The sequence below is a fragment of the Protopterus annectens genome, chromosome 16.part0 (assembly GCF_019279795.1).
Source record: "Protopterus annectens isolate FY-2018-M chromosome 16.part0, PAN1.0, whole genome shotgun sequence".
NCBI lineage: Eukaryota > Metazoa > Chordata > Ceratodontiformes > Protopteridae > Protopterus > Protopterus annectens.
In genome coordinates this window covers 457,806,775-457,828,971 of record NC_056750.1, presented here as the reverse complement: position 1 = coordinate 457,828,971, position 22,197 = coordinate 457,806,775, and the positions used below count along the sequence as shown (strand labels likewise).

At 40.2% G+C, this 22,197-nt stretch overlaps 1 protein-coding gene across 1 annotated transcript in view; it reads right to left on the bottom strand.

Annotated features, from left to right (window-relative positions):
• The window catches only part of GSN (gelsolin), a gene marked incomplete in the record, with an annotated part of 970,219 nt that extends 962,522 nt beyond the window's left edge, over positions 1–7,697 (bottom strand). Inside the window, 1 exon segment of the mRNA XM_044058005.1 lies at positions 7,570–7,697.
• Between the last annotated feature and the right edge of the window lie 14,500 nt (positions 7,698–22,197).

Here is a 22,197-nt window from a genome sequence, read left to right as displayed (position 1 = left end):
GGTAAACACTCTTTCCAGCATGCAACATAGCAGATTACCCTCTTCAGAATGTTAGAGGCTATGGTACTTGGTCTGATAAGCAAGCAACAGCACCGACGTCCTTCCACTAAAGACAACTTATCACTAAGGGGCCATTTCCCAGATTCCAAGAGATCACTTGCCCCATCTAATTCAGCACAGATTTGCTCAATTAATAGCAATGCCCCTTTTGGGATGTACCTCGGACATATCCAACAAAGAACCTTCTGGAGTCTGACATATCCAACAAAGAACCTTCTGGAGTCTAACTACGACTACTGGCCTAAAAACCTTAAGTTACCAGCTTGCACAGTCTCTTCATTCAATAAATCAGACACTCCCAAGGGGATATCAATGCCTTTCCTACAGAGCCATTAGGGACCCAGTGGTCCCAGATCACCACTACAAATATCAAAACTAGGAATCTAAATCTTCAGCGCAAATAATAAAAAGCAAAAAGATTATACTGGGCCTTCTCATCCCCAGGAATACACACTGACTGCATATTAAACAGTATAATACATTATATTCCTTCTACTAGGAACCGTAGAGTTGGAAGATAAATTTAATGTTGGCTTCTTTGGAAAGACAGCCCTGCACTGAAAATAGCATCCAACTACTAGCCACTTTCTCTTCCTGTAACTGCCGTCTTTAGGGAATGAGCATCTGCTAATCAAACGGAAAATCCACATACTTAACCCATGTCGACCAATTCAGTGCTCATAATACGAATTGTGGAGGAACAAAGCAAAAAAAAAAAAAAAGACAAAATCTCTATAGCCAAGAACGGAACAAAAGCAAAGCTTTTTTCACTGTAATACACTGCAAAATGTGCCTGACCTGGTTTACAGAAACAGGAACAAAGCATGTTAAAACTATTAATTACAACTTTCCTGGCTATTCAAATCAGTTAAGTGTGGGATGACAAGCCAGTCCACTAGCCTTTTTATTACGAGGTGTAAATATCTCTCTCAACTGTTTTGGTGAGCTTGCTACAGAAATTTTACACTTGTTTCAAAATAAATAAGAGTAGAATATGTAACAATGCTACAGTAAACAACTATTATGTAATGCAATTAATCTGCTCACACACGACAACCTAAAAATTACCATTTTCAGGGCAAGAGCAACATCAGAAATTGTTGTCCTGAATACATGTACAAAGCAACAGTCCCACCTTAAGAATTCTCAATGCCACGTACCAAGCCTTGTACATACCATAGAAGGCAGCTTTACTCATTTCCAGTTACTACTTAAAATCACTGTTTGGACAGGTAACCTAACAAAGAAAAACATTTGTGTAACTTTACAGCAGTGCAAACCATTCACTTTTCACCAAAGGCCTAGACACTCTTGCTGTCCTGCCCTTCCAATATGCCTAAAGCTCAAAGCAATCTTGCCACATCGAAAGTATTTGACAGTAACATGATTTTAACAAAAATTGTTCTAATTTCAGAAACAATTCAGCCCTCCGCAACTGTAAAACAGACTACTTCGACAGTTAAGTGTCCAGTGGAATGATTCCAACCGTCAGTAAATTCCACCACACAGTTATTCCTCACCCTTAGGGATTACTCATTTTTTAAGGCAATCTGCATACTCAGCTGAGTTACAGTACAGTCTAGGAATTTCCAGTAATGGCTAGCTGAAACTTCTGCAACAGCATTTAATGCAGATCTGCTGAAAAGAGGGATGCAACAGAAATTCATCCTAATGCCTCACTCGTATTGCAGTGCAGGCAGACAGATGCAATAGATAATTTACTGCAAACCTTCATATAGATTAATGTTCTACTTCTACTTCATACAAACATTTGCTTCATATGGCTGGCGTTTACATTACACAAGAAATAACTAGGGCCAACTGCAATGCTTTGTATTCCTACAAAACCACAAACGTGGGGACGATGCACAGGCCAAAATGCCATGTTAAAGACTATGGGTACAAATAAAATATTAAATATCAGATATGCCAAGTTATGTTTCTGGGGAAATAAAAGAAGTACACAGAAGAGGTTTGAATGTTCTGGTACACAGAAAGCTTGGAAAGGAACACCAGGGCACAACATTTCATGTTTCTCTCTTCATTAAGGTACCATGATCATCAAAATTAAGTTTGTGTAGTTCGGCTTTTCCCGGTTAGGGGTCGCCACAGTGGAACTCTGGTCCGCTAATGATTGGCAGTTGATTTTTACGTACCAGCTTGCCAGGCCTGACGCACAACCTTCAACGAAGGTACACCCATTCACGCATGTCTCCACACAGAAGACGCTCTAGCTGAGAATCAGCACCACCACCGCGGCAGTATTTTACCAAAAACATTCAGTAAAACAGCTGACTGAACAATGGTCTGGTCTTCTAAAAAAATAAATAAAAGATCTGCAATTAAATCAAACGTTACCAGCTCAATGACAACACTAAAGTTAAGTGACTCTGCCTGGTAATCCTACATCAAATGCAGAACAACATTTAGAGCACCCATGGCAAAACGTACCTATGCATGCGTTTTACTAACCTGCAACTAGGGTTATCACCTGTCCCACTTTGCGAATGACAGTCCCTCTTTGGGCAGTGTCCCGACAAAAAATTGTAAAAATGGCAAATGTCCTGAGATTTTAGGACAAAATGATTTCCTATATTTTATGTAATAGTTGCATAAAACAGTTATTCTGCATCTAAAATACCTAAATGTTCTAAGAAACAGAATAAGCAACTAAATGCTTCAAGAATAAGCTTTTATTTAGGCAAAAAGGTTAAGTTTTAACCTTTGTACTGACAGTGGGTATGTGTTGGCTTGTAAAATCCTATGTTTGTACCAAAAATGTCCCACTTTGGCCATTTGAAAAGGTAGCAACCCTACCTGCAACAGACACAGGGTATTATCTCAACTCCTACCTGTTATGTATCAATAGCTCTGCCTCACTTTCGGACAGCTGGCCTGGTCGAAAGATTTAACATTTTTAAAAAGTCGCACATCTAGAATAATGTATTCTTAAATCAGCTACTACCTATTAATCATACCCCACTTTCTGTATCACTGGAAACTATACAGACTCTCATACTCATTTCTTTGAGAACTACTAAATGGTAGAAGCCATGCACTATTTTACAAGGTCAGTACTGAGGAATAAAAATAAGCAAGAGAACACTACCATTCCAATCAAAACACAAAATCATTTAGGAATAAATACCATAAAAATAAAAATATCAGGACCACTACTGCAGTACCAAATCCACTCTACTCATTCTGCTCCACGATGGACAAACTGCACAGTACAGACTTATTACATGGATAATTTGCATATCTGTTGGGATCTCAGGTATGCAGCTCAACTGTTCAACAAAATGCAAACTGTAGAACCAATGTCAGTACCTGCATATCAAAATACACATTTTCTCTGGAGTATCCTGGTGCACGCTGGGAATGTTTATTGCAGAAACATACTACTAAGGCACCCTCACTGCCAAATCCATTTCCAAGCACCATACTAACACCATACTGTGGGGCTCAATCACAACACACTCATCCTAAGTTCCATCTACTCGCACAATCATAAGCGAAGCACAGTCTACAAGCCTTGTTGGGACCACAAAATAAAAAAGTTAGGAATACTCAAAATTAAACTGTATTTAAAATAAAACTGAGTTTATTGATGCAATCTACACATTTTTACTTAAATACTCATACAAATTGCAAGAGGCACATTTCACACACTGGATTGTATAGTGAAAACATGTTGCATCCATTTTTGTTCTGAAGGTACGACTTTCATATTCTGCAAATTGAATTTGCTTTACTGAAAAAAAAATACAAAGTTCTATATTTTTTACACATGCACACAAATATATTATCAGGGTAGACCACTGATCACAACTGACCAATTTCAGGTCCAGCTAGGGAGAAAAAAAAATTACAATATAGAAGAATGAACAAGGAAACTTTAATCCTCCCCTCCATTTCCTTCCACCAAAGTAAATGAACAAATCTAGAAATGCTAGTTACAGTAAGAATGAAGACAGAAGGGGGAAGTAGGGATGGTGAATTTTTGCAAGGGTGTGAAGTCGTACCAATGGGAGAGGATGGGATGAAGTTCTACAAATATCTTAAAGGAGTAGAATGTGCTGGAAGCCACATACCAATGTGTATGATATAAAGTGAATGGGGTAAATTTCTTGGGGTATAGATGGAAATTACATGAAATACCCCAATGAGGACCATTGCTCTGGGCCAGTTTAAAAAACGATTTCTGACTCCCACACTTTGGAAGATAAGCTTTGTGCACTACAGCTTTATTCGGGGGAGGGATTGCAGTACATGGCTTGAACACAATTGTGATCAGAGACTGTATGATGGAATATTGTGGTGTGTTCGGTATCCAATGAGGAAAAGGTTTCATTAAGGATAATGTATGATGGAATATTGTGGTGTGTTTGGTATCTAATGAGGAAAAGGTTTCATTAAGGATAAGGTAATACTACAATGCTTGACTAAATACAAATATAAAACAAAAGGGTGGCACAACATTAAACACTAGCATAAATACAAGTTACACGCTATTAAAGTTATGAAAACATATATTGGTTAAAAAGTATAAATGTTAATAACCCCCACTGTCATCTGGCCTAAAGACCTTCTCAGTTAAATGGCCCATTTGAGGACAAAAACAGGCCACCAGTTACAAAACAAAGGAATTTTCACTATGTCCCCAACACTCCATCCACCGGCAGTTGATGTGTACAATCAGGAACACAGACAGCCATGCAACATACAGGATGATGGAACTCTATAAAGATGTGCTTTCCTCAAGAGCAAAGCTAAAGCAGCCTGTTAAAGCACGTGTTCCCACTGCAAGTGGTGTATGCTTTTCTCCTGTCCTCAATGGAATTTGATACAGACCACAAGTTTCCCCTTGGAACAGCTAGGCGAACTCAGTCCCACCTGCACTGCCCAGCTCTTCTAGTGCCCAAGCTGCTCTTTGAACAAAGGTAACCTTGGTCAGAGACATGGCACCATCCTTGAATGCCAAAGAAGAGATCCAGGCTGATTATTTTAGTTATCTTAACACCATATACAGATGGACTGACAGGATGGGGCTAACGCCTCATCTCCCAGCATAAAGCTACCCCTCCTCCACCAAACCTGAGTAAAGCAAACTAATGGTAAAGGCAGCAAAACATGCAAGAACTTACATTCTACTGCCAAGAGACACGAAATGATGGTTATAGCATCAGGCACACCATTTTTCCCCCACACAAAAGAATACAGAGAAAATAATGAATAGACAGAATGTGATTAAAGTGCCTAAAACAACTAAGAGAAGGCAAAATGTACAGTTATCTAAACATGCCTCCATTTTCTCAGTTAAATATTCAGAGTTAAAATTGTTTTAATGGTTACTTTAGTAGTAGAATCTTTTGAAATACAACTTCACCTTATATGAACCGTTCTAAAACAATTAGGAGGTAAGCATTTAAACTATCACATAATAGTATAATCTTACTGAAAAAGATGACAGATATTTATCCTGTACTTCAGTTATATGGAAGAGTTTAGAAAAAAATCTGTCCACCAGGTGTAAAACTTCCATGCCCACTTAATTTTTGCTGACTACTGCTGCAATGTACTGGTTTGCATACAGTAAAACAGAGCAAAAAGCACAATTCTTGCATGCTCGTGTACATGGACATTTGAAGGTTCTTAAAACTCTCAAGCCATACCCCACTTAAAATCAACATGTAGACAATGACTTTTACTACCACCCCCCCCACCCCCCACCCCATCCCCATGGTATTTCTTTTAATAATGCACTCCATGAATCGTTTTATACCCAATACTGAATGTGCACATTGGAAGAATTATGTACACACCCAGATGACAGACACCCTTATCATACAACACCCTACCCTCCCAAGCCCGCTGCCAATTTTGCAAGAGTACATATACTAAAATTAAGCATAGCTGCAACCAGTTAGAACAGTTTTATTTTATGATATTCTATAGTTCCCTTCAAAAAATAAAACTGCTTGAATTGTATCCATCCATAAAGTATTTTATTTCTGAAATTGCTCATTTCCCAACTTTCTCACATACGTCAGAAAATACTGCTGAGTTTTCATTATTTCCTATGTAAAAGGCAAACCTTAATGCAAGGGAACATGTTGGGTTTGTATCTGGCATAAACATTTTTCACAATGCCACTATAACTTTTGTGCCCTCTAGATGGGAAGTTCAATACTTTTGAAGATATTAACTTGTCATATGCGTTGTACAAACACACGCACATATGATGCTGCCCTTCTTACTGGCTGAATTGGACCACTCATTCATTTGCACGTACATTATGTAGGAAGAGAGGACAAGGCTACCGGTTTAACTTTCACAAAGCATGGGTTACCACCTTTTCAAATACCCAAAGTAGGCCATTTTTGGAACAAATGTCAGGTTTTGCAGGCTGAAACTTACCCACGGCCAGTACCAAGTACAGCACTTCACTTTCTTGCTTAAAGAAAAACTTATTCCTGTAGCATTTTAGTTGCTTTTTCTGTTTCTTGTAACATTTTAGGCGTTTCAAATACAGAATAACTATTTAATGCAACTATTACATAAAATATAGAAAATAATCCTGTCCTAAAAATCTCAGAACATTTGCTATTTTTACAAATTTTTGCGGGACACAACTGCCCAAAGAGGGACTGTCCCTCGCAAAGTGGGAAAGGTGGCAACCCTAACAAAGCACTGCCTCTTCAAATATATACATACACACACACACCTTAACCATGTAACTACAATCATGCATAAACATTTAGTCTAAGAAATGACTTGTAAGTGGTTCACTTTTCTTACAGGACAAATACCCTGAAGGGAATATGAAAAACAAGTACTTCATTTGGACACAGCATTTCTACACGGAGTTTATGACAACAGATGCACTGGATCTGGTAATGCTTACAATATCTACCAGTTGTGCCATTACAAGCTTCTCCCCTGGAAGAGGCGAGGTACGCACCTGTATATTACCGAATGGAGAGGCACAAAAAAAAAAAAAAACACTTGCTAAACACATTAGAAAACCTAAGCATCTTAATTTTCACGACTGCTGTTCCGGGTTATATAATATTCTGTGAAATCATAAGTTTTAATCAAAAATTACAAACTATGCGCAAAAGGATCTGCAGTAAGTGGCCAACCTTGCGGTATGCTACTTTACTTTAAAAACGCTGGGACCATTACCACGGGAGAGCATATGGGACAGTTCTTTAAGACACCTCGATACAGCCCTAACTATAAGCTGCAAAACCCACCAACTCCAGCAATACCATGTCCTAAAACATAACGTTAATATTAGACTTGGTAATCAAATGGAACTTTAAAGCTATATTTAAATAAATCTTCCCACTCAATTGTAATAATTCGGAGGCACACATCCAGAAACCCACCTACTTTTACAGCTGAGACTGTCCTTTCCATCCATCTTTACTAATGGGCAAAAAAAGACACCAACCCGAACAGCACGTTAAAATAACACAGAACAAAACATAAAATACATCTTACCTTTAGCACTGACAACGCCCAAAAGTAGCGGAATGAGAAATGAAATCAAAGAAGACGACAAACAGAATTACGGGGTGTAAACCGTCAAAAGAACAGACTATCCCCAACAGCCACGCCCTGTGATTCAGCACTCCTCCATCCCCCAGCAATTAGGTGCTCCACCCACTACCCCTCCCCTCCCCAGCGCTTGTGGCTTGGCGGGGCGGTATTACTACACGGTAACTGAAGGCGACGATGGAAGTAGGACCTCTAGAAGATTTAAATTAACAGTGTAAATTAGTGTGACACATAGATCTGCATTTAACTTCGATACAGAGATATGCTTCTAACATACTCTTTATTGTACTGTATAAAACAACTGAAAATGATGCATACGGTTAAGCACACGGGGATAACATATAGAGGAGATGTGTACATTTTTCAAATGCAAAGCAGGTTGGAGCCACGTGAGAATGCAAAATGAAAATTTCTATCAACACTCCTGTTTACTTTCACCCCCAAGGAGTGGAAAAATGACTATCAACAGTGCTAATGTTAGCAATTTGGACAGCCGCGTTAGTGCAGCGGTAGCATTGTTGCCTCACACCAAGAGGTTCTCCCGTTCGATTCTCGGGTGAACCGCCTTCTGTGTGATGTCTACATCTGTGCTCCCTGTGGTCGAGTGGCGTTCGAAAGACGTGTAGAAAGGGTGTGCCTTTACTGAAGGTTGGGCATCGAGCTGGCACCTCTGCACCCATAAAAAATCTATTGCCAATCATTAGTGGACCAGAGTTCTGCTGTGACGACCCCTAACCGGGGAAAAAGCCTAAAGAAGAACAGTGTTAGCAATTTGGGGCATCAGCAAATATAAAGTTGGGGCTCCCTTGAGCACTTCCTGTCTAAAGTATCAACCTGTCACTGCCACCCCTCCTAAACAACTTACTTCATGCTGCAAAGTTTTAAGAGTAGTAAAAGCAGACTGACATGTAGCTACAGTGCACTTGCATTCCAACAGGCCTCCGTACCACACTATGTTGGCCCATAGCACAAAAGGACAGTGACAGTTACTGTTGCAATAATGTCCACAGCTGACAAAATAATAGCTCATAATAAACTAACAAGACAATTGTTGTGAGAATGCACAAATCATTTCTATGAATACTGTCTGCCTACTAAAATCCGCAGTGGTGGTGCTGCAGTAGCGTTGTTGCCTCACAGTAAGACGCTGTCCGGTTCGATTCTCAGCTAGAGCGTCTTCTGCGTGGAGACATGCTTGAATGGGCATACCTTCGTTGAAGGTTGTGCGTCAGGGCTGGCAACTTGGTATGTAAAAATCAGCTGCCAATCATTATAGGTTCATAGGTTCATACTAGGCTATCTGCCCTAGGGCATTTATAAGCCTAGCCAGACTATGTTTGGCTTTCGCCACCCATTTTAAATTAATTTTGCTATGCCCTTTTTCGAGGTTATTATACTGTGCCTCTGTCTAACAGTGACACAGAAGTGATACCCGGGGTAAACCTACGATCTCCCATCCACTCATCAAGATTCCTCTTGAAGAGAGTCAATGAGGGACTCTGCCTAACCTGGACTGGGATTTTATTCCAGAGTGAAGGGAGCCTCTGGGTTATGAATCTGTCCCTCCAGCATGTCCTATTTATTTCAGTGCTGAGGTTCAAGTCTCTCGAGCGTGTAGCTCGATGGCATTTGCGTTCTTTGAGCTGCAGCATGTCCCTTAATTCCGGGTTGGACATGGCCTTATACGTCAGGCACAGGTCACCTCTGAGCAGGCGGTATGCCACTGAGTAGAGCTGGAGTTTCTTTAACCGGGCAGCATATGGCATCTGTTTGAGCCCTTTGACCCTCTTGGTGAGGTACTTTTGGGGTCTTTCCAGTTGCTGCAGGTGTTTGGTAAGGTACATCCCAAAAGGGCATTGTACTCAATTATGGGCCTGATGAGGGATGAGTAAAGAGGCACGATGACCTCCCCTAATCTAGATGTGAATCCCTTCATGATTAGGTGGGCTATATAAAATGTTTTTCTAACCACTTTGGCCACGTGGTTGTCAAATGAGAGATTGCTATCAACTTGGGTCCCCAGGTCCCTAATTATTTCTTCTGTACTTAATGGATTACCACCTATGTGGTAATTTGTGGGCACTTTGTTTTTGCCAAAGGGGATGACACTTTACTTTTGGCTTTTAGCTTCCATGGGCTCTGGCTCAGTTGTCTGTTGTCTCCCTTTTGGAGGATGCTTGTGTCGGCTGGAGAGTCAATTATGGCGCCCAGTTTGCAGTCATCTGCGAACTTGGTCAGCCACAGTCCTTCCGTGTTGGCCTGTACCTCCGAGAAATATATACCAAACAAGAGAGGTCCCAGGACTGAGCCTTGTGGGACGCCACTTGTAACTGGTTTGGAGTCTGACATGGCTCCAGCAATTCTAACCATGTGGGTTCTGTCCTTGAACCAGTTTGCAACCCATCTAGTGACATAGGGGTTTATATTTAAGCCGGTGAGCTTATCTATAATGCCCGAGTGGGGTATTGTATCGAAGGCTTTTGCGAGGTCCAGATAGGCTGTGTGGACCACCTTCCCTTCGTCAATGGCCTTGGTGACTGTTTCAAAGAAGTCAACCAGGTTTAAGAGGCAGGATCTGCCCTTAACAAAGCCAAACTGGGTAGGATCCAGTGTCTGTAGGTCCCCAATATCTTTATTTATGAGGTCCATGATGATCCTTTCCATAGCTTTGCAGACCAAGCTAGTCAGGCTTATGGGGCGATAGTTTCCAGGGTCCGTTGAGGCACCACCTTTGTGGAGAGGGACCACTGTTGCTGTACGCCACTCTTTGGGTACATATCCTGTAGTAAGGCTGAGATTGAACAGTAGTTTTATATTTGGGTTTAGCTCTTCTTGGAGTTCATGTAGGACGCAGCCTGGGACACCGCCTGGTCCCATTGATGCTGTGTTTTTGCTTTGGAGAGGGCAGCTCCCACCTGAGCATCTGAGATGTCAGGGGCAGCACTCTGCTGGGATAGATATTTGCCCTTTGGTGGGAGGGGAGAAGTTTGCGCTGAACCTGTCAGCTAGGATGTTGGCAATGTCTGTGGGATCAGTGTATTTTTGTCATTTTGGACTAATTCTGAGCATATCTGGGAATTCCCACCCAGGTTCCTAACATAACTAAAGAAAGCCTTGTGATTATCCTTAGTGTCCTGTGCAATTTTTCTCTCGAAGATGGCCTTTGACGATTTTATGAGTGCCCTTAGTTTTTTGCTAATACTGATCAGAGATGCCTTCCTTTTTGGGATTTTGCTCTATCATGTAGTAGCTTCCTCCTTCTATTGTATAGTTTGTTTATGGCTGGGGTCCACCAGACAGGTCGTCTGCCTTTGGAGGATTGGGTCTTGGTTTTACTTGGGATTGCATGATCCATGCAGTCCTGAAGGTGTTCATAGAATGCATTTATAAGGGATTCTGCGGTCTGGGCAGATTTTCCACAGGCCCGGGGGCTTTAAAGGATTCCACCTCGGTTTTGAGGAGTGTGAAATTTGCTTTAGAGAAGTTTTTCACTGTGGTTTTCTGGGCAGGGGGTGGGGTCGGGATGTGAATATCCAGTGAGATCAGTTTATGGTCTGATCTTACCAGTGAGGGATACACTTCTGGTCTGGAGCATAGAGTCCCCATGTTGGTGATGATCAGGTCCAGTATGTTTCCCCTCTTGCGGGAGTGGTAACAAGTTGTTCCATAGCATTTGAGTTTATGAATTCTAGGAACCTTTGGGCAAGGGTGTTGGAGCTAGAGTAATGCTCCCAATCTATGTTTGGGTAGTTGAAGTCGCCCAATATAATGGTGTTCAGAGAGACCTTCATATTTTCCAGTGTTCTCAGGAAGGCCGAGTGGGGTTCCTGGGTTTGGGAGGGTGGTCTGTAGCAGGCTATAAACTGGAAGGCAGTTTTACCCACTGTTAGTTGCACATGGATAGTCTCTGATGCTTCGTGTTTTGCCACCAACCTGGAGGTGTGGGTATCTTTGATGAATATCGATACTCCCCCTCCTTTTGTGGTTCGGTCCAAGTTTTGGGGCCGAAAAGCATGGTATGAGGTATAACCTGGTAGTGCTGGGGTGCTCTCGGGAGTCCTGAACCAGGTTTCTGTTACTGCACAGATATCGATGTTCTCCATGCTAAGGAGAGTTTCGAGTGCGTGCATCTTGACGTTTAGACTTCTAGCGTTGAGTAGCATTACTCTTAGTTTCTTATCCCTTGTGATACCTATGGAGGTGGGTTTGTCTTTTGAGCCTTGCCTAAAAAAGGCACTATGGGGGTAGCAAGAGCCTTTGCCAATATCCGAAAGCCCAGGGGTGAAAGGTGCAAGCCGTCCCTAGCAAAGCATCGTGGCTTGTCGTGCATATCATCCCAATCTGACAGGCATTGGATCCCCTTTGAATGACACCAATACTTAAGCCAATTGTTGAAATTGATCATCTTGTCTTCATATTGTGGCATCATTCTTGGTGAGGGTAAGATGCTACTCAAGGTCAGGGTCATACCAGCCTGGGCTACATGCTCAGAGAGCTCCTCTATGTCTCTTTTCATGTAGTCCAGGGAGGTACGTCTCAGGTCATTCACACCAGCATGGACAATGACTGAGTCATATTTGTACTTGCCTTGGAGTGACCTTAGTGCTTGTGTTATGTGGCGGATCCTAGCGCCAGACAGGCTGCTCACCGTGACCTTCTCCTTGTTCAGCCTGGTGAGCGGGAAGTCAGTGTGCCTGACGATAGAGTCACCTATTACAAGTGTATCAGGTGTGTTGTTTAGCCTTAAGGGCTGTGATTGTTCGGCACACTGGCTTTGTGAGATATGTGTTGCACATGTTTTGTTTTGGGGTAGCGGTTGCTTGGATGTCTGCTTTGGAGGTCTCTGCTGCTTAGGCAGATCTTTATTTAGAGCCTCCGAGTATGTTTTTGTGTGATTATGTGTTTGGTTTGCTGTCGTGGTAGGTCTATGTGAGACTGGAAATGTAGTGAGTGTGGTTTCCTTCTCCTCCTGACTGGTTATGCCAGTACTGAGTTGAGAGAGCTTAGCCTCCAGTTTGGCTATATGGTTGCATCTCTCACATGTGTTGGAATTTGTTGGGAGGAGGAGAGGGTTGTCTGTGTACATGAGGCAGTTGTAACATTGCCTCAAGATTCCCATATTCACCAGCTGGACCGGAGAGGAGATTGACAACTGACCTTTGGACATGCTAGAATAATATTGGGAATTCCTTTATAATTGAAAACAAGGGCCAATGGGGAGCGAGGGTGTAGTGCTTTTAATTTTTAGTGCTGACTTATAATTGCTTTAGTGAGCAAGTGCCAGGTAACAAGTGCAATGTGTTACAGGTAACTTAAATGCAAAACGACAAACAGTAACTTTCTTTCAAGCAAGGAAATAAGTACAGTAAGCAATGCAGATATCACTAGGGATCCACAGAAGCGCTGAGAAGTCAGATTTTAGGTGGAATTAGCATTCCAGGGAAATAACAAGCATACAAACAAAGCTAGATTCAGCAGGCCTGGATCTAGTCTATGCTACAGCAAACAAGGTGTACCAATTTCAGTAAGATACAGTTCAAATATTCAGGCACTATAAACCTTTAACCAGAAATTCCCAGCTCAGAAGGGCAGAGTCCAGCCTCTCCTCCCACAAGAGTGCAGACCATGAACCTTCTTAATGTAAAATAACTGGCCTGAAGCCCAAGTGCTTAAACCACAGCTAATACACTTTAAGAATAACAGACACTGAGCTCTCAATCAGCAGTTCCCAACTTAGAAGGATGAAAGCTACCTGTCCTGCCACCACAGTGCATGCCACAAACCTTCCTAATGTAGAACAACTGGTCTGAAGCCCAAGTGCTTAATCCAAAAGACTTAGAATGATAGCTACACTTTAACCAAGTTACTACCAAGCAGTAATAAATACAACTGAATATTTTAAATAATGCCTGGATTAGTGCTCAAGTTATACAAACAAAGCTAGATTCAGCAGGCCTGGATCTAGTCTATGCTACAGCAAACAAGGTGTACCAATTTCAGTAAGAAGAAATTCAGATATGCATGCACTATAAGTCTTCAACCAGAAATTCCCAGCTCAGAAGGGCAGAGTCCAGCCTCTCCTCCCACAAGAGTGCAGACCACAAAACCCTCTTAATGTAAAATAACTGGCCTGAAAGCCCAAGTGCTTAAACCAGAATTAATATACTTTTAGAATAACAGACACTGAGCCCTCAATCAGCAGTTCCCAACTTAGAAGGATGTAAGGTACCTGTTCTGCCACTACAGTGCAGACCACAAACCCTCTCAATGTAAAACAACTGGTCTGAAGCCCAAGTGTTTAAAGTAAAAGGCTTAGAATGAGTTACACCAAGCAGTAATAAATACAATTGAGAACGTTTAAGATGACGCAAAAGCAAAATAAAGTAGGAAGAAACACAAGTACAGTAAAAGCAGAAGAAATTTTTTTTTTTTTTTTTTTTTTTTTTTTTGTAAATACAATTCTCATGCAGTGCAAGATGGCACACTTCAATATGTAGCAATATTCGTCCACACACAGTTTGAAAAAATGTAATTAAATTAAAAAGGACTAAAAGCAAGTGCAGAAAGGGTTTATTAGGTAGAATGCGGTAAAGAGATGTCCTGGGGGAGTGTCTTAGATCAAAATCTACAGTGGGGCGGGCACTGCAAAAGCCACCAAATTTAAACTACAACCAAGAATAGGGAGGGGGTGGGGGAACAGTTTCAACACAGATGTAAGGAATGTGCAATTTATAAAAAAAATATATATACTGTTTTCTATAGATTTGCAGAGCAGTAAGATACAGATATCAAGCAGACAATTTAGCTCTATAATACAGAATAACACAGAAAATATACTTAGCTCTATAAACTTGAAGGTAGTTCTGTAAGGCTGTCTCTCAAACTAAGGTTCCAGTTTGACCAGAGTTCTGCTGTGGCGGCCCCTAACCGGGAAAAGCCGAAAGACACAAGACACTGTCTGCCTACTAACCACCCCCAAATAAAAGACAGTCACTGCATATGCATCCATCTGGTGTTGGATTGGGATGAAAGCAGAGGTTCAAATGGCCACAATCATGTATTTTAAGCGACTGTTCTCATACATACAGATAGCATGCATCCTCACTCCTCACCCCTACCCCCAAAGGCAGGCATCTGTATACATGCCTGATGTGTGATTGTGAGGAAAGTGAAAAAATAATGGTTACATTAATGTATTACACTTTGTTGCTCCTATATAGTACACTGCGCCTACACAACCTATAGTAATCTTCTTTGTACACCTCTGAGGTCTGTAAGAAAAGAAAAAGAAACAATGAGCGCACAGGCCCCAGCCCGAACAAAAGCTATAATGACCTCCTGTGCACACCTCTAAGGTTTGACTGTGATGAAAATTAAAGCAATGACCATACAACTCTCAGCCCCCCCCCCACGTAACCTACAGTAACCTTTGGTACACATACATCTGAGCAGGGCTTGTTTTAAAATGGCTGTAGTTGGGGGCACAGGCCACCATTAAGTCCATGTCAAAATCCATTTATACAGTCTGGGGTGTGGAGGCCACCAGGCTCCTAGAAGATCTAAGTGTCTGAATGTTCTGTGATATATTTTATGCCTGACTTTTGAAAATATAATTACTTGTTAACTGTATTTTTCTGCTACCCTGAAGAGGGGGCAGAGTAAACATATGGGTTAAGGTCTATATCTATCAGATACAAGTTATAGGGTTTGATTCTAGCCTCTCATTATTGCCTAGGTTTATAATAGTCTGGAGAATGATAGCCCAGTATTTATCCATGAACCTATAAAAGTAATATACATATATGTCCCTACATTATTGTGCACAAGCAAAGATAAAAATCAGTGATATTTTTTCAAACGCTCTGCACATTCATTGCAGAACGCCCATATGTTTGCCTGTTCCTCATAAAATTTGTGATTTTCTGGCAAATAATTGAGGATTGAACTGACAAAATAACGACATACACCTGAGTTTCAGATTTCGTATCCTTAAGAAAATGCATGCTAATTCCAATCATGTTATTCTAACAACTTTTTAAGTTTATAAGAGCAATATTTAAAATCTGTCCTTGGGCCTTTGCTCCCCCCATTATTTCATGCTTTATCCAGATTTCTTGTGCCAAGACTTTGAGAGGTATGGCTAGGGTAAACCACAGCTCATGGACAGATACTCACATAGACAAGGAGGACATGCAGATTCCACATATCCAATAACTGAGCTAGTGCAAAGCACTGTAAGATGGCAATGCTACTCACTGCAAAATAGTGGCAATCATCACCTGCTTTCACACATCCTCTTCCTGCCAAACTACCAAAGATAGATGCCTATCATGTGTAAGGTTTTGTTTGTGATGGTAAGAATAAGAAAATATGGTCAGCTTGTTACTTTTAAACATACTGTAACCACTCCCCCCACACACACACGCATTATGGCAGTGCTGATAATCTTTATGTTAGAAAATGAAATAGCTTATAGGTTGTGCTTGCTACTGTTACACTGCAACATGCACACACACACACACACACAAATGCCACAGCAATGCACATTTTGCACTTATTTCAGCAAATAGCAATATATTGTGCAACACTGGCGCTGCCACACTAGATCAGTGACTGTTGTTTAACAGTTGTCAAGCAGCAACAGGGGTAAGTCACTTTTATTTACCTCATTGAGGAGTAATACATACCTGTCACTGACCCTGATCTTGCTTCATAATTTCTCTCTCTCTCTCTCTCTTTCTCGCTCATAAAAAAAGTTTAATTTGCTGATAAATCATTCAGGATTACAGACAGGATAACCACTGAAATGTCAGGATCCTTCAGAGCAACTCCTGAAACACAGAGACTGAATGGCCAAAAAAAAGCTAACTTACATATTCTAAGTCTGAGATGACCATTTCCTGGAATACTCCCTTTTCTCTGAGGTATGGCAATTCTGGAGTTGGTATATACAAGCCTAGGGGTACAGGTGAGGTTGTATCCCTGCAAAAAAAGTTATAAAGGAGAAGAGTGATGTTCAAGATTTCTTCTTATCCTGGAATTTCAGTCTTTTTTTTTTTTTGGCATGTCGGCACTCAACATTTTGAGTGCCACCATTTCAATAGAGAGCCTTACTGACAGTCAATAAACCCAGACATCAGAGTTTTGTACTTCTTATTGCCCAAAATGCACGTTGATCCAACATACGTTATTCTATTGATGTTTTAATGAACTGGAGTAATATTCAAAATGTGTTCCTGAGTTTTTAAGCCTTTACTCTGCTATTATTTTTGGGATTACCTAGAATTCTTGAGCAAGTAAGTTGAGAGTTATAGTATCTGGTATTCTGCCAGTATTTACAAAACTGGACCAAACCAAGTTCCATGCACGAAGGACTGAAGTACACGGTTCAAACCAAAAAGAATGTAGAATCAAAAAACGAACCAGCACAAGGGGAAAAGTGCTAAAACATATTTTATTCGTGGCAAAGTTTATTCCATATAATCCTGTGTTGCAAACTGGTTTTGGCTATCTTTTAGCCTTCTTCAGTGCAAAAAGAGAAAATAGTGATTCACATCATGGTCAATCCTTATATACCAAATAATTTAAAGGTGTATATACACCAAAAACTTATCACATTTGTTGGGAATAAGTCATAGATCTCTGAGTTTGTCTTGCTCTTCAAAAATATTAACATCAATCTTGACTTAAATATAATTATAATACTATTGTAATAATATTTTTATAATATAATATAAACATGTATTGCAAAAGATGCATGAAACAAGAGGCTGACAAAGATTACTCCATTTCATTTAGAACAGGTTTAAACAAAGCCCCTAACCTGGTAATCCATGAGGATTCCATATCATTTAATTTATCATGCCAGCCTGCTTTAGAGTTTCTATGCAAACCAATTTTGTCAATAATCACAAATTTAAATTGCGCCGTTTGGTGAGTTAGGGTATGTTTGTATAGGACACTGGAAATTTTTCCATTTCTAATGGCACTGAGATGTTCACTTATCCTGTGTCTCAGTGGTCTTGATGTTTGACCCACATAGAAGGAAGAACATGTACAAGTGGCCAGATAGACCACCCAATCAGTACTGCAGTTGCCAAAAATTCTGATCTGGTATATCTTAGGGGTATTACTACTGGAAAATTCTTTGGTCTTAGAAATGTGTCTGCATGCGCTGCAGTGATTGCAGGGAAAACATCCTATCAGAGGATCACCAAATAAAGTAGTTTGAATGGATGTAGATGGTTTGTATCTTTTGTAGTGTGTGAAATAAGATTGGATGGTTCTGCCCCTACAATATGAAAAAGCACATTTGTCAGGTAGTATTTCATTTAAATGTTCATGGGCCTTCAAAATGTCCCAGTTATTGTTAATGATGTCTCTGAAAGAAGGTGTATTGCTGCCAAATGTGGTAACAAATCTGATGGGCTGAGATCCAATAGATTGGTTGTCATCTTGTGAATGTTTGTATAGTAATAGTGTAGATCTGGGTACATCTTTGATCTGGTTGATGGTTTGATTAATATGGTGTGTCTTATATCCTCGACTTATGAGTCTGCTGGACAAATCCCTTACACATTCGGAGTTGTTTTCTTCAGAAGAACAAATCCATTTCATCCGTAAGAACTGGGATTTAGGGATGTTGTTGATGATGTGGCGGGGGTGGTAGCTGGATGCGTGTAAACGTGTATTGTATTGGGGAAATTTTCTGTGTACCTTAGTTGCCAAAGTGTGATCAGCTTGGTGGGAAATTGCACATCCAAAAATACAATTTCTTCATGTTGTTGATTTAAAGTAAACTGAATGTAAGGGATTTCTCCAGCAGACTCATAAGTCGAGGATATAAGACACACCATATTAATCAAACCATCAACCAGATCAAAGATGTACCCAGATCTACACTATTACTATACAAACATTCACAAGATGACAACCAATCTATTGGATCTCAGCCCATCAGATTTGTTACCACATTTGGCAGCAATACACCTTCTTTCAGAGACATCATTAACAATCACTGGGACATTTTGAAGGCCCATGAACATTTAAATGAAATACTACCTGACCTGGCTTAAAAACCTCAGCTTTGGCCGGCTAAGAACTTGGTTATATTCAACTGGACGTATAGGAGAATTTAAGTACCTTTATCTGCACTTTTTTTTTTAAAATACAGCATTTAATTTGATTTAAACTGTGTTGTAGAAAATTTAACTGAACTGGCAGTTTTAAACTCTGCTCTTCAGTAACTTGAACTGAAGCTAGTGTTTGCTGAATTTTGTTATTTGCTAGTAATTACAGGTGTGGGGGTAGCCACATTCTTTGATTTTCTGTCCTTGCCTATTTAAGTGGTACATTGTGAAATATTTTCTGCTTAAAAACCTCAGCTTTGGCTGGCTAAGAACTTGGTTATATTCAACTGGACGTAGAAGAGAATTTAAGTACCTTTATCTGCACGTTTTTTTTTTTAAAATACAGCATTTAATTTGATTTAAACTGTGTTGTAGAAAATTTAACTGAACTGGCAGTTTTAAACTCTGCTCTTCAGTAACTTGAACTGAAGCTAGTGTTTGCTGAATTTTGTTATTTGCTAGTAATTGCATGTGTGGGGGTAGCCACATTCTTTGATTTCCTGTCCTTGCCTATTTAAGTGGTACATTGTGAAATATTTTCTGCTTAAAAACCTCAGCTTTGGCCGGCTAAGAACTTGGTTATATTCAACTGGACGTATAAGAGAATTTAAGTACCTTTATCTGCACTTTTTTAAAAAAAAAAATACAGCATTTAATTTGATTTAAACTGTGTTGTAGAAAATTTAACTGAACTGGCAGTTTTAACTCTGCTCTTCAGTAACTTGAACTGAAGCTAGTGTTTGCTGAATTTTGTTATTTGCTAGTAATTACAGGTGTGGGGGTAGCCACATTCTTTGATTTCCTGTCCTTGCCTATTTAAGTGGTACATTGTGAAATATTTTCTGCTTAAAAACCTCAGCTTTGGCCGGCTAAGAACTTGGTTATATTCAACTGGACGTATAAGAGAATTTAAGTACCTTTATCTGCACTTTTTTTTTAAATAATACAGCATTTAGTTTGATTTAAACTGTGTTGTAGAAAATTTAACTGAACTGGCAGTTTTAACTCTGCTCTTCAGTAACTTGAACGGAAGCTAGTGTTTGCTGAATTTTGTTATTTGCTAGTAATTACAGGTGTGGGGGTAGCCACATTCTTTGATTTCCTGTCCTTGCCTATTTAAGTGGTACATTGTGAAATATTTTCTGCTTAAAACCTCAGCTTTTAAGAACTTGGTTATATTCAACTGGACGTATAAGAGAATTTAAGTACCTTTATCTGCACTTTTTTTTTTAAAAATACAGCATTTAATTTGATTTAAACTGTGTTGTAGAAAATTTAACTGAACTGGCAGTTTTAACTCTGCTCTTCAGTAACTTGAACTGAAGCTAGTGTTTGCTGAATTTTGTTATTTGCTAGTAATTACAGGTGTGGGGGTAGCCACATTCTTTGATTTCCTGTCCTTGCCTATTTAAGTGGTACATTGTGAAATATTTTCTGCTTAAAAACCTCAGCTTTGGCCGGCTAAGAACTTGGTTATATTCAGCTGGACGTATAAGAGAATTTAAGTACCTATATCTGCACTTTTTTTTAAAAAAAATACAGCATTTAATTTGATTTAAACTGTGTTGTAGAAAATTTAACTGAACTGGCAGTTTTAACTCTGCTCTTCAGTTATTCCCACCCTCCCTGTTTGTGTTTTGGTGTTTAATCTTAGTGGCCTTGAAACTGCCTGCCCCTCAGCCTGCCTCTGGGCCCATCTCATTTGCTCACTCAACTGGGTGCAGTGAGATCATATTCTGATTTCAGGCACTCCTACTGTGTACAAAGAGAGCATCTGGGAAACAGACAAAAAAAATAAGCTTATTTCCTGCCTTTCCTGTTAAGTGGTATAGACTATTTGTAGGCTTCTGAGCCCCCAAGCCCTTCTATGTTTGAGGGAAGCCTTCTAGCTTGTTTTTTTCTTATAACTAGCCAGTTTTCTAGTTTCAGCACTCAAATCTGTTTCTTTGATCTCAGCACTTGTTCAGATTAAAAAAAAAAATTGCATCTGCTTTTACTGTACTTGTGTTCTACCTACTTCATTTTACTTTTGCATCATCTTAAAAATACTCAATTGTATTCATTACTGCTTGGTGTAACTCATTCTAAGCCTTTTGGTTTAAACACTTGGGCTTCGGACCAGTTGTTTTGCACTGAGAGGGTTTGTGGTCTGCACTGTAGTGGCAGAACAGGTAGCTTACATCCTTCTAAGTTGGGAACTGCTGATTGAGGGCTCAGTGTCTGTTATTCTAAAAGTGTACTAATTCTGGTTTAAGCACTCGGGCTTTCAGGCCAGTTATTTTACATTAAGAAGGTTCGTGGTCTGCACTCTTGTGGGAGGAGAGGCTGGACTCTGCCCTTCTGAGCTGGGAATTTCTGGTTAAAGGCTTATAGTGCATGCATATCTGAACTGCTTCTTACTGAAGTTGGTGCGCCTTGTTTGCTGTGGCATAGACTGGATTCGGGCCTGCTGGATCTAGCTTTGTTTATGTAACTTGAGCACTAATCCAGACATTCTCTAAAGTATTCAATTGTATTTATTACTGCTTGGTTGTAACTTGATTAAAGTGTAGCTATCATTCTAAGTCTTTTGGATTAAGCACTTGGGCTTCAGACCAGTTGTTTTACATTAGGAAGGTTTGTGGCAAGCACTGTGGTGGCAGGACAGGTAGCTTTCATCCTTCTAAGTTGGGAACTGCTGACTGAGAGCCCAGTGTCCAAGTGTATTAGTTCTGGTTTAAGCACTTGGGCTTCAGGCCAGTTATTTTACATTAAGAAGGTTCGTGGTCTGCACTCTTGTGGGAGAGGAGGCTGGACTCTGCCCTTCTGAGCTGGGAATTTCTGGTTAAAGGTTTATAGTGCCTGAATATTTGAACTGTATCTTACTGAAATTGGTACACCTTGTTTGCTGTAGCATAGACTAGATCCAGGCCTGCTGAATCTAGCTTTGTTTATATGCTTGTTGTTTGTTTGCTTGTTATTTCCCTGGAACGCTAATTCCACCTAATACGCGGCATCTCAGCGCTTCTGTGGATTACTAGTGATATCTGCATTGCTTACTGTACTTATTTCCTTATTTCACTTGAAAGAAAGTTACTGTTTGTCGTTTTTGCATTTAGTTACTTGTAACACATTGCACTCAAGTTACCTGGCACTTTCTCACTAAAGCAATTATATAAGTCAGCACTAAAAATTAAAAGCACTACACCCTCACTCCCCACTGGCCCTTGTTTTCAATTATTAAGGAATTCCCAATATTATTCTAGCATGTCCAAAGGTCAGTTGTCAATCTCCTCTCCGGTCCAGCTGGTGAATCTGGGAATCTTGAGGCAATGTTATAACTGCCTCATGTACACAGACAACCCTCTCCTCCTCCCACATAACACAAATACTTGCAGAGATGCAGCTATTTAGCCAAACTGGAGGCTGAGCTCTCTCAAATCAGGACTGGCAAGACCAGACA